We start from the raw sequence: 13,410 nt of genomic DNA on the forward strand, positions 1-13,410 counted from the left end.
CTCATCTATTTTTTGAAAAAAAATTATGAGCTATTGTCATCACCTTGGCGTCGGCGTCGGCGTTGGCGTTGGCGTCGGCGTCCGGTTAAGTTTTGCGTTTAGGTCCACTTTTCTCAGAAAGTATCAATGCTATTGCATTCAAACTTGGTACACTTACTTACTATCATGAGGGGACTAGGCAGGCAAAGTTAGATAACTCTGGTGTGCATTTTGACAGAATTATGTGCCCTTTTTATACTTAAAAAAATTGAAAATTTTGGTTAAGTTTTGCGTTTTGTTCCACTTTTCTCAGTAAGTATCAATGCTATTGCATTCAAACTTGGTACACTTACTTACTATCATGAGGGGACTGGGCAGGCAAAGTTAGATAACTCTGGCATGCATTTTGACAGAATTATGTGCCCTTTTTATACTTAGAAAATTGACAATTTTGGTTAAGTTTTGTGTTTAGGTCCATTTTATTCCTTAAGCATCAAAGCTATTGCTTTCATACTTGCAACACTTACTAACTATCATAAGGGGACTGTGCAGGCAAAGTAATGTAACTCTGACTGGCATTTTGACAGAATTATGTGCCCTTTTTATACTTAGAAAATTGAAAATTTGATTAAGTTTTGTGTTTAGGTCCACTTTATTCCTACAGTATCAAAGCTATTGCTTTCATACTTGCAAGATTTATGAACTATCATAAGGGGACGGTGCAGGCAAAGTTATGTAACTCTGACTGGCATTTGGACGGAATTATGGGCCCTTTATACTTAGAAAATTGAAAATTTGGTTAAGATTTATGTTTTGGTCCACTTTACCCCTAAATATCATAGATATTGCTTTCATACTTGGAAAACTCACAAACTATCATAAGGGTACAGTAAAAGGACAAGTTGCATAACTCTGGTTGTCATTGTTATGGAATTATGGCCCTTTTTTGACTTAGTAACTTTTAATATATGGTTAATTTTTGTGTTTCGATCCACTCGAAGTATCAAGGCTATTGCTTTCAAACTTCAAATACTTACATGCTATCATGAGGTTACTGTACCTGGCAACTTGAATTTTACTTTGACCTTTGAATGACCTTGACTCTCAAGGTCAAATTATTAAATTTTGCTAAAATTGCCATAACTTCTTTATTTATGATTAGATTTGATTGATACTTTGATGAAACTACTCTTACCTGACATACCACAATAGACTTCACCCAAACCATCCCCCATGCCCTCCCCCCCTCCCCCTCCCCCCCCCCCTATTTTTTTTTTATTTTATTTTTTTTTTTTTTAAGATAATCTCACAAATGACCACCACACCCTCACACTATACCCCCACCCCACCCCCCCACCCCACCCCCCCCCCCCCCCCCCAATTTTTTTTTTGATTTTTTTTTTTTTTTTTTTTTTAAGATCATCTCACAAATTTTCACCACACCCTCACTCTATACCCCCCCCCATTTTTTTTTAAAACGGTTATGTTTGAAATGCCGTCCAACCATCGCACCCCCCCCCCCCCCCCTCCCCCCCGATTTTTTTTTTTTTTTTTTTTTTTTTTCGCTTTTTTGGAAGATAATGTAATAAGTATCCACAACCCCACACTATACACCCCTCTTCACTCCACTCCTCCCTCCTTTGTGATTGAAAATGAGCGTCCCTTCACCTTTAAAAAGAAAATAGTTGAGCGGTCTGCACCCGCAAGGCGGTGCTCTTGTTTAAATTAGAAACCGGATGTTTGCAAAGACAATATCACTATACTGCTTTTATATCCTTATGCACACACTTTCAACACCAGTGACTAAACTTTACATCTAAGGTCTGTCTTACAAAAACAATTGCATAAAATGTAGACATCAACTAGTATCGATTCAATATCACGTACATATAAAAAATTTAACCAGAATAGGCTATTATTACTAGTATAATGGCCCCTGGTACGAAGACAGAATATCATATACTTAATTCACCATAGACTTTCATCTGTTTTTGCATTTCTGTCTAATCCATAGGCAAAACGTGTGTGATCAAGTACTCATATACTTACAGTATTGTGTCTTATGACTTGTTGTATTGTCTATTGCAAGTTGTTTAGTCTTGCGTAATAAGATGTGCACATTTAAATATGTACAGTCTCATATTTTAAGTTGTTCAGTGTCATGTTAAAAGTTGTTTTGTTTTACAGTTAAAGTTGCTGAGTATCAAATTAAAAATTATGTAGTCTTTCATTTTAAGTTGTTAGGCTTATTTGGGCAGACACTTTGTGCACAATTTATAAAGCCCTGTTTTCTCGGTATGAGGCTCAAAGTAAATCCCCCTACAGTCTGTTACAGAGTTGTACAAGATGATACCAGGTGAGCCTTGTTATGGGAAAAGGGTGCTTAATGCATGTTATGTACCATCCACAGATTAGCCTGTGCAGTGCGCACTCTGAATTATCAGGGATAATGCTTTCCATTTTTGAGGAAATTTTCGCTTTAAAGAAATTATTTCTAAACAAAAATCATGTCTTGGTGGAAAGTGTCGTCTCAAGTTAGCCTGTGTGGACTTCACAGGCTAATGTGGTACTATACATATTCATTAAGCCCAGTTGTCCTGAATATGGCTCAAGTTCAGTCTGCTTCCAGTCTGTTGGTATTTGTAAATTCTGATTAGAACAAATATGGTATAAAAACCACTATGATTAAAAACTGGTAATTGAGACATCGGTGTACATATAAATGCAAATTTAACATACACATTGAGCAATTCTAATAGTAGCTCACAATTTCCCAATTCAACATTTGACATTTTTAAAGAGTTGGTTACTCATTTTTTCACAAAATTAAAAATTTTGAGTCGTATTTTGTTCACAAAATATCATATCAAACACAGTTAATGTTTTAAATAACTTGGACAAAATATTGTTTTGTTATTTGTAACTGTGAAAATATAGATTTATCAAAGTAAAGGCAAACTAGTATTGTAATATGATGGTAATTAAGGGCAAATGGCCTGAAACATAATTTTTACTCCAAGGTGTATGTGTGAAAAAAACTTTTCCATCTTTATAAAGTACACGTAATAGGCACTTCCTTATATGCAAGTGGACTAATAAAATGAGCACTGAAACTGAACATTTCAACAAAAACGCATGTCAAAGAATATATTTTGATTGGATTTGTGCAATGAAGTTCCATGCAATTAAAAAGACATATAATTCTCAAATTAAAAGATAGAATTTTCCCGATGTTTGATAATATTACGCTAATTTTCCTCATTGGTGTGGTACAGATACTTTTTTGGCAAGTTCAAAAGACTATCGGCTTTCTCAATGTTACAGCAACTGCTAAGCTCAGAAGACCAAGGAGTAGTGAAAGGCTCAGCCAAATCAAAGTCCAGCGATGTGAGGGTGAGACAGCCTTCCCATGTCCTCGTATTGCAACATGAAGGACATTTTAGCTGAAACTAACAAGGGAGAGAACTGTAGATCTGCACCAGCAGTGAGTTGTTGCCCTTAAGTTGTTTAATGTTTTATTTATTTGTATTATGTCTTACAACTTACATGTTGATTGACTTTAAGACTTTTTTCTAATGTGAATTTAAACAGATTTTAACCATCAAAGATCAGTAAAGGCAAGGTAAAATAATATGTGTGTGTGTTTTTTTGCAACGTTGGTGAGACATTAATATTATTATTAAATATTAATATTGTTGCCTCCCATTTATTGAAACATATAATAACAACAAAACATATCTAATGACATTTTAAAAGTAATGTGATTAATAGAATAAGTACAATTAAAAATATTAAATTTTTAACCAAATGGTTTTCCTTCTTTGTGTTTTGCAGCAAAAAATTGGCTAATAGATAAATAAGCTGTGATGTGGAAAAATGGGGCCTAATGCATGTGCTTAAATTGTTGTCACAGATTAGCCTGTGCAGTCCACACAGGCTAATCACGGACAACACTTTCCTCTTAAAGGTATTTTTCATTGAACAAATAATCCTCTTTATGAAAATCCAGTCTAGTCAGAAAGTACCCTCCCTTATTAGCTTATGTGAATTTCACATGCTAATCTGCGACGACACTTTCTAACATTAGTGATCCGCATATTGGTTTATGAAAATACATTTCTAGAAATGGAGTCAAGATAATAGATATAAATGTACAGATAAGTACATAGTTTGTTATAGATTATAATATAATTGTTACAAGTTCCTATCACCCACTGTGTTGTTGTTGTTTTCAGCAGAGCACCAGGATTGATATCGAGTTGGCCCAGCAACCGCACGAGTCCCGCCTGCAGGAGCCCCAGTCCAGAACAACCCTTCCCCTCCCCTGACTTCTAACTCCTTCCCCTTGACCTCCTGACTGAAAAAGTCAGCATCGTTGAACAACTCCGTTCTGCAGGAAATTCTGAGCATGATTCTGGTCAAACGTCGAGTTGTCCACACAAAAGCCTGGGTAGTTTTGTTAAGCTAGAGTTCCGCTTGGGCCTGAGAGGGACGAGTTTTACAGACACGAAAAGTTATAGCAGTAGTTATGGTAACGCTAACAGTCAGTTGTTGCTGTTGGACATCACAACAAATATCCTGAAGAACAAAAAGTTCAATAACTTGTTCCAATCTTTATGGGACAAACAGAAATTGAACGGGAGAAAATCAAGGAACAATAAAAGCGTAAGCTTTCCTAGTGGGATGCTTCTGCTGTTGATAGTTTGGATGACAGTAGGGTTACGGACTGCCCCAGATTGTCCATTCAGCGGCAAAAATATCATAATGGAACGGACTTTTGGCAATATTACCGACAAAGAAAGGCAGTAATGACTTGGTTGTGAATACCCAGAGCACGATACATCCATGCTGACACAAAAAGGCAGTAATGACTTAGTGGTGAAAACCTAGAGCACGCTACATCCTTGCTGACAAAGAAATGCAGTAATGACTTGGTTGTGAATACCCAGAGCATGCTACATCCATGCTGACACAGAAAGGCAGTAATGACTATGCTGTGAACACCCAGAGCATGCTACATCCATGCTGACACAGAAAGGCAGTAATGACTATGCTGTGAACACCCAGAGCATGCTACATCCATGCTGACACAGAAAGGAAGTAATGACTATGCTGTGAACACCCAGAGCAAGATATATCCATGCTGACACAGAAAGGCAGTAATGATTATGCTGTGAACACCCAGAGCAAGATAAATCCATGCTGATACAGAAAGGCAGTAATGACTACGCTGTGAGCACCCAGAGCACAATACATCCATGCTGACACAGAAAGGCAGTAATGACTTGGTTGTGAACACCCAGAGCACAATACATCAATGTTGACTCAGAAAGGCAGTAATGACTTGGTTGTGAACACAGAACACGATACACCCATGCAGACACAGAAAGGCAGTAATGACTATGCAGTGAACACCCAGAGCAAGATATATCCATGCTGACACAGAAAAGCAGTAATGACTATGCTGTGAACACCCAGAGCACAATACATCATTTGCTGACACAGAAAGGCAGTAATGACTTGGCTCTGAACACAGAGCACAATACATCCATGCTGACACAGAAAGGCAGTAATGACTTGGCTGTGAACACAGAGCAACATACATCCGTGCTGACACAGAAAGGCAGTAATGACTTGGCTGTGAACACAGAGCTTAATATATCCATGCTGACACAGAAAGGCAGTAATGACTTGACTGTGAACACAGAGCACAATACATCCATGCTGACACAGAAAGGCAATTATGACTTGGTTGTGAACACAGAGCACAATACATCCTTGTTGACACAGAAAAGCAGTAATGACTTTGCTGTGAACTCAGAGCACGATACATCCATGCTGACACAGAAAGGCAGTAATGACTTGGATGTAAACACCCAGAGCACAATACATCCATACTGACACAGAAAGACAGTAAAGACTTGGTTGTAAACACCCAGAGCACAATACATCCATGATGACACAGAAAGGCAGTAAAGACCTTGTTGTAAAGACTAAGAGATCCATATATACATGGGGTGTGCCACAGCCGCAAATTACGCCCACTATTGTGAACAAGGTGCTTAAAGTGAACATGTCTGGGTTTGGTATGAGGACTTAGCACTCCAAGCCCAGAAGGCCTCGCATTGAATTGATGCAAGAGAAGGCTTTGAAAAATATTAGCAGTTTTGTTGTGTGGTCCAGTACGCCCTTCGACTCTCAACCTGAAGAAAGCAGAACTCAAACTCGGCTCTTAGCAATATCAGCAAGACCAGCATGTCATCTCCGCTTCTTGAGCTTCAGGTGAGACCTTACAGTGTTATTTTTTTTGTTGAAATTAGGGCTGAAATTCAGCCCCATTGTTATCTCAAAAAGTCTATATCCATGATTACTGGCTTAAGTTCTCAATTCATGGTTTCCCGCAAGAAAAAGAATGTTTTGATTGGTTGCAACATTGAGTTAATCAGAACTCAAATTCAGCCTTTGGCAATATCAGCGAAGCCAGCGTATCAGCTCAGCTTCTTGAGCTTCAGGTGAGATCATACAGTGTTATTCATTTTGTCGAAATTGGGGCCAAAATTGAGTCCCATTCCTAATCTTAAACAGTTTATTTTTTCCATAATTACTGGCTTAAGTTTTCAATTCAAGGTTTGACCCCAAACAATGTTTTAATGGGTTACAAATTGAGTTTGTTTCCTTATGCAGCTCTATAAGTTGAACCTTAGTGCAATTTATCTTGATAGCACTTATTCTCAATTTTTAAATTATGTTTAGCAAAAACTTTAACCATTTTCCAAATTTTATTCAAAACACTATGATTTTGTACGAATTGTCCCAATCCAAAAATGGTTACAATAAACTCTGCATAGAGCTAGCCCCTAGTTATAGCACATTATAAAGTTTTTTATCAGAATAACTGGCTTAATTATACCCGCACAAACGAAGTTTAGGGGGGTATATAGGTAGTATAGGAGTGAACTAGTCTGTCGGTTTGTCTGTCGATCCGTATTTAGTGTCCGTTCTCTAATTCAAGTAGTTTTCATCCGATCTTTACCACATGATGTATAGGCCAAGTTTAAACATGGGCTTTGTCGGGTTAAAAACTTGGTCACGGTGTCACTTAGTGCATTTTAAACATTCAGCATGTTTTCCGCTCTCTAATTCAAGTAGTTTTCATCCAATCCTCACCAAACGTGGTCACAAGTTTTTTCTAAATGATCTCTAGGACAAGTTTGAACATGGGCCATTCCAAGCCTAAAACTAGGTCACCGGGTCACTTTGTGCATTTTTAACATTCAGCAAGGTGTCCGCTCTCTAATTCAAGTAGTTTACATCCGATCTTCACCAAACTTGGTCAGAAGTTTTATGGAGATGATCTTAAGGCCAAGTCAGAACATGGGCCTTTCTGTGTGAAAAACTAGGTCAAGAGGTCACTATTGCGTTTTAAGAATATAGCATGGTGTCCGCTGTTTTTTTGTGAAGACGACATGCAAAATATTATGTGTCAATGCGGCATGTGGGGGTATTCGTCACATCTGTGACAAAGCTTTAGTTTGCTTATTTCACTAAGTTTAATTACTATTTTGAACTCACATCTATTGTTTCTTATTAAATGCCAAACAGTTGTATTGTCTCACATTGAAAGTTGTTAAGTCTCAGGTATAAGTCATAAACTGTCACATTTAAAGGTGTGCAGACTCACACTTAAATATGTAGATTGTAACATTTAAAGTTGTGTTGTCACACATTTTTAATTGCTGAGAATCTCATTTAAAATTATGTAGTCTCAAATTTAAAGTTCTTTAGTCACACAATTAAAGGTGTACAGTCTCACATTTTAAATTGCTCAAGTAATGCCTGTTTTTGATTTACAAAAAATAGATATAACACCTCGCTACAAACCCAAAAATTCCAATTTCAAGTTGGTGCGCGTAAAACATTGATACTACGTTATTCTGAATTCTAATTGGTGAAAAATTAATTGCAATATTTTAAATATCAATTATAGGCACGATGTTTGGCATTTAAAAAACAGGTCTGTAAGGTAAGGTGTTTCAAGGCTTATTCATGTGTCACTAAACAATCCGGTTTTAGTTTACTTTCCATTTCCTTTTCAGTGAACTTTACTAGCAAACATGACAAACGTCATTGAAATGAAAGTCGATGACAACCCCCTTCTTGCACAAATACTACAACTTGCTTAAGAAAATCAGCATGAAGACGTCTTGCGTCAGACTACCAAGCCTCCTATCAATATATCCTCCCATGTTGGCTACATCAACACTTCCAACAGCAGAGCCTTGGTGAGTTTGACTTCCGTCTCAGCATCCATGTCGCTTAGCAACAATTGAATGATGGGTGTCGACAAATTAGGCCGGACAAGTCGCTCAAACTGAAACGATCTGATCCAACAGGTAGAGCAAGCGTTGCGTGACACGTCCGTTAATGTGACTGACCTCGATATGTTGTTCTCGAATAATGTGAACCTTAGGCCTGGAGAGCAGTATGCGATTGACGCCATTTAACAAAAGTTGTTGTCGGCAATTCTCAGGTTTGGGGTGGCGACTTCAGCGTCAGGACTTGCTCCATCTCTGTCTATGGCCCAGTCCCAGCAGCAGCAGCAGCAACAAGAACAATAAGTAGTATCTGAGCAGTGTTCTGGGACACAGGGCTTCATGTATGTGCTTAAATTGTCATCCCAGACTAGCCTGTGCAGACTGCACATAAATCAAGTCCTATTAAAGTGTCATCCCAGATTAGCCTGTGCAGACTACACATACATTAAGTCCTATTAAATTGTCATCCCAGACTAGCCTGTGCAGACTGCACATACATCAAGTCCTATTAAAGTGTCATCCCAGATTAGCCTGTGCAGACTACACATACATTAAGTCCTATTAAATTGTCATCCCAGATTAGCCTGTGCAGACTGCACATACATTAAGTCCTATTAAAGTGTCATCCCAGATAAGCCTGTGCAGACTACACATACATTAAGTCCTATTAAATTGTCATCCCAGATTAGCCTGTGCAGACTGCACATACATTAAGTCCTATTAAAGTGTCATCTCAGATTAGCCTGTGCAGACTGCACATACATCAATCCTATTAAAGTGTCATCCCAGATTAGCCTGTGCAGACTACACATACATTAAGTCCTATTAAAGTGTCATCCCAGATAAGCCTGTGCAGACTACACATACATTAAGCCCTATTTATCTGAGAATGAGGCTCATATAGTTCACTTAACGTCAGTCCTCTTTCTGCCTGATTGAGGAAAAGTTCCTAGCATAAAATGTGAATTCTCTGATTTTAAATTTATCAAACTTGGTAAATAAAAAGCAAATAAAAGTTAATCTGATATAAGTTTTAATCATAGGTCAGGGCATAGTTTTGTATATTTTACTGCTGAAATTTAGCCCTTGAACAACAGTTTCTCCTTGCAATAAAAAAATCCACTTTAATTATTAAATTCTATTAAATTTAAGTAAAACAATTATTTAATGCCTTCAGCACATTATAAAATTATTATCTTCATTTATTTTCAATATTTATTTAAATTGCCGATTTTTGTTTTAAGAGCTAGTTCCTATCAATCATAGATCAGTACCCTGCTGAAAAACAGGATCCCTGGTCAGCTGGGTCCCAGATGCCCAGCAACACTTCCTGGCCCAGGACCTTGGGGCAAATGCTCAACGTGTCCTATCTGCATGGTGAAGCCAGTCTAAACCTTGGGCTCAAAACTTTCCTGCTTTGGGGCGAGATTACCTCATCCATAAGGTACATTGGTACTGTCATTTACTATGTATAATGTTCAGTTTGTATTCCCCCTGGTAGGGTGGCATATAGCAGTTGAACTGTCCGTCAGTCAGTCTGTCCGTCCGTCTGAAAACTTTAACATTGGCCATAACTTTTGCAATATTGAAGCTAGCAACTTGATATTTGACATGCATGTGTATCTCATGAAGTTGCACATTTTGAGTGGTGAAAGGTCAAGGTCATCCTCTAAGGTCAAAAGTAAAAAAATACAATCCAAGGGAAGAAATGAGCTTTAAAAGGGAGATAATTTCTTAACCTGCCAAATGATATATTGAAATTTTATTTCAAAGCAGCGCAATAAGGAGCATTGTGTTTCTGATGAACACATCTCTTGTCAACTTCAAATTTCAATTAAAATAGTTTGTGCTTTTCATATATTAATAAAACTCTATCATGGCTGCTAACTTAATAAAATCATTATGTTATCGTTAACATTCATAATTGCCTTGAAATGGCAAAGGGGGGTGCATACTGATTTGTCTTGCTGTTGAAGTGCACTTAATAAATATTGGTTTAAGATGGATGAAAAATGTTTGGCTCTAGTGTATAGTATATAGTAGTCTATGTTTGTATGTTTGTATGAAGTGTTTAGTGTATATCTCATTTGTATCAAGAGTTTTCAAACGTAATGTATTTCTTTTTTTACTCAAACAAACTTGATTTACATCCAATGTAATTGATGACATTTCAGAATGCATTGAATTATTTGGTTTACAGGGACACATTTCTAGGATGCGCCAAGGTCCTTTTATCTGTTCACAGAGGCCTTATACTCACAAGTTCAGGCCCAGAGAACGGCGTTCCCCAACTACAACACAACCAGTACGTCTCAATAGGTAAGTCCTCTTCCCATCGCAAAAGGGGTCACTGTGGCATTGCCTGATACTTTAGATGGAATCAAGTTTTAACAAATAAGGTTAAACCCTATGCAAACTGAGGTTTCTGCTCTTCAATTAATTTACCAGTTTATCTTAACTAAGTTTAAGGGTTCAGTCACAAACTATTGTATTGTATATAGACATGTGAAGAAAATGCATAAGGTTCAAGCTTGACCCTCAAATTTGTATTTAAAATTGAACATCTTTAGCTACCATTTGAATTGTTTTCAATTATGGAACATTTACATTGATTTAGAGCATAATCAATTCCATATGTTTTTTAAGTAGCTGAAAATAAAAAACCCTTATATGTAAAGATTTTGCTCTAAAGCAATTTAAATGTTCCATAATTGAAAACAAGGCAAATTCATCATTTGTTTTTAATTTCATTCACGAGATACAAAATTATGTCTTTTTTATGCCAACCTCAGCATTGTTGGGTTACTTTTGTCTATGGCAAAGTGAGTTTAATGTTTACACCAAGCCATTAATCAAAAATTAAAACAGAAATAACAAGGCGTTAAAAGGATTAGATATAACAGATTATGTTCACTTTGTGTTGTAATTATCAGAGTAATAGAAGCTTTAAAAACAGATATGAGCCTTGCGCTGGGAAACGGGTTGAATGCGTAAAGTGTTTGACTCCAATCAGGGACACCACTTACAAATTGGATTTGGCTAAGAACATATTTCTTTAAAACAAAAATTCTATAAAAGTGGAAAGTTTTATCCCTGATTGGCCTGGTTATTCCTGAAGGTTCATGTATAATAGAACAACCAGCAGCAGCTGCATGTTGGCTGTTGGGCAGTTGGCATCCACTATTACATCTGCTCACTATTTCAAGGCAATTTAAGTTGATTCTTTACGAAAGTTGTCAATAATGTTTGTGGGCAGAATTTTGTGTACAAGTTTAGTAACAAGCCAGATTCTCTGTACTTGTTTAATGAAGAAAAAATGACCAGTAAACATGTGTGCCAATGTACTCACGATCAATGTAAACCACTCTTCTAACTGGGTGCATTTTGTTGGCATTCTCGTTCTTAATTTATTTTTGTGTATGAACTGCCTAAAAAAATGCGACTTGTCTGAGCATAAATACCATCAGAATTTATGCAATCGGCGTAATTTTCCTGACAGTTTATACAGTTTTAAGTGTGCTGTCACATTGCAAAACCGTGTTATATTGTCTTGAATAGTTTATGGCCTGTGTGGATGCTATATTTTTAAATCTTTTTCTATAAATAAGGAATGTAGTTGACACTTGTTTATAGTTTCATTCCATTGTTCCACAAAAAGTTGTAACTCTGTTGCTCTGGTATCTTCAACACCATTGAGTAATTAAATGCTAATTAAAGTGAATGCGTTTTAATTCCCTTTTATTACTGTTAAATTTGAGTTACAATGCTATGAGGTTAAATTTCATTTACACTTGGATGTATTATGAATATTGCTGGGCCAAGTGTGAGGTTGAGAGATCCAAAACCCGTTTAAATCCCCAATGCTTTGCATTGACCGTTTCAAGGCGGTGACCCCAGCTTTACTCTTATTTGTGTTTATGCTGTTTTGTACTGTTTGGGCAATCGGTCACTTGCCTTAAATAAAGGACCTACTAATTGTTTATAATAATAATTCAATACTACTCCAGCAGCTGGCGTTTCACTCCTTTATACTGTGTCTAATGTAATGTCAAATGGTAACTTGTTGTCAAGGTTGGACCTTGCAGTAAATATAAGAATGACCTTCTGATGATGCAACTAGATATTCACTTCGTTGATATTTGATTTCAGAGGACACCCTTCCTGAAAACCTCGCTGGGTGCGACTGCGCCATATGTGACCCTTCAGTGAAATGAGATTCCAGGCGGAATGTCAAACCGGTACTACTCCGGTCTCCAGCAATAGCCTCAGCCTTGGACGCAGGTTCATGATGCACCCATGGCCTTACTTATTTCTGAACATCTCAATCTCAAAGCAATTGATGTGAATTAATGATAATAACCCTCCACATACCACGTTTTGGAGAGGGTATATTGGAGTCAATTTTCTTTAAGTTGTTTAGTCAAAGCGGCATTTTTTGCATATATTATAAAAAGATTTGTATCAAATCTAAATTTCTCAAAGGATTAAATTGGAACTTAAATTGTGTTAAACCGTTGAACAGTAAGTGATAAGTGGTGATTTTGTTGCATGCAAAGCCCCATCGTTTCATTGGCCAAGTAACTCTTTTACCCAGTATTATTTTACTTTCAGTATCTCATTATAATGGGAAATCAGAAGATATGAAACTTATATTCTAATCAGGGTTTTAACTAACATTTTGCCCACAGTTGCGTTGTAACCTATATGCAATTCTCGGTTATAACTAACATTGTGTGATTGTGTCCACAGTTTTCGCAAAGTTGTTTGAATAGTAGTGTCTAAAAACAAATAAAGCATAGTCACTTGCATCCCTTGTAATCAATCATGTTCATGAAGGAGCCATTGTGAAATATTATGTTGCATTTTGACAAATTGCCAAGCATATGTCTTTTAGCTTATCGTGTTAAGTGTTTGGCAGTACCAAGCCTAGTCGACGCAGCAGCAAAAACAACAGTAGCAGTCTAGTAAGCTGTCTTACATGTTTGAGCTACCTAGTTGTAGCAGTTTTCAGCAACGTTGTCACAATATGGATTGTTTTAATAAAACCTAATGGAGTTATAGAGCATAATTACTGATTCTCGTGTAAGATCGTACTTTTATAACGCACTTTCATCAA

At 37.0% G+C, this 13,410-nt stretch overlaps 1 long non-coding RNA gene across 50 annotated transcripts in view; it reads left to right on the plus strand.

Annotated features, from left to right (window-relative positions):
• LOC127834761 (uncharacterized) overlaps positions 1 to 13,410 on the plus strand; it is a 32,869-nt gene that overhangs the window by 6,684 nt on the left and 12,775 nt on the right. For all 50 annotated transcript variants that reach the window (XR_008028116.1, XR_008028202.1, XR_008028255.1 and 47 more), the window contains exons 4-10: positions 3,304 to 3,463; positions 4,215 to 6,261; positions 8,076 to 8,372; positions 9,561 to 9,738; positions 10,495 to 10,613; positions 12,444 to 12,575; positions 13,189 to 13,258. This is a non-coding gene — a long non-coding RNA (uncharacterized LOC127834761). The remainder of the gene's footprint in view (positions 1 to 3,303; positions 3,464 to 4,214; positions 6,262 to 8,075; positions 8,373 to 9,560; positions 9,739 to 10,494; positions 10,614 to 12,443; positions 12,576 to 13,188; positions 13,259 to 13,410) is intronic.

The sequence above is a fragment of the Dreissena polymorpha genome, chromosome 1 (assembly GCF_020536995.1).
Source record: "Dreissena polymorpha isolate Duluth1 chromosome 1, UMN_Dpol_1.0, whole genome shotgun sequence".
NCBI classification, from domain to species: Eukaryota; Metazoa; Mollusca; class Bivalvia; order Myida; family Dreissenidae; genus Dreissena; species Dreissena polymorpha.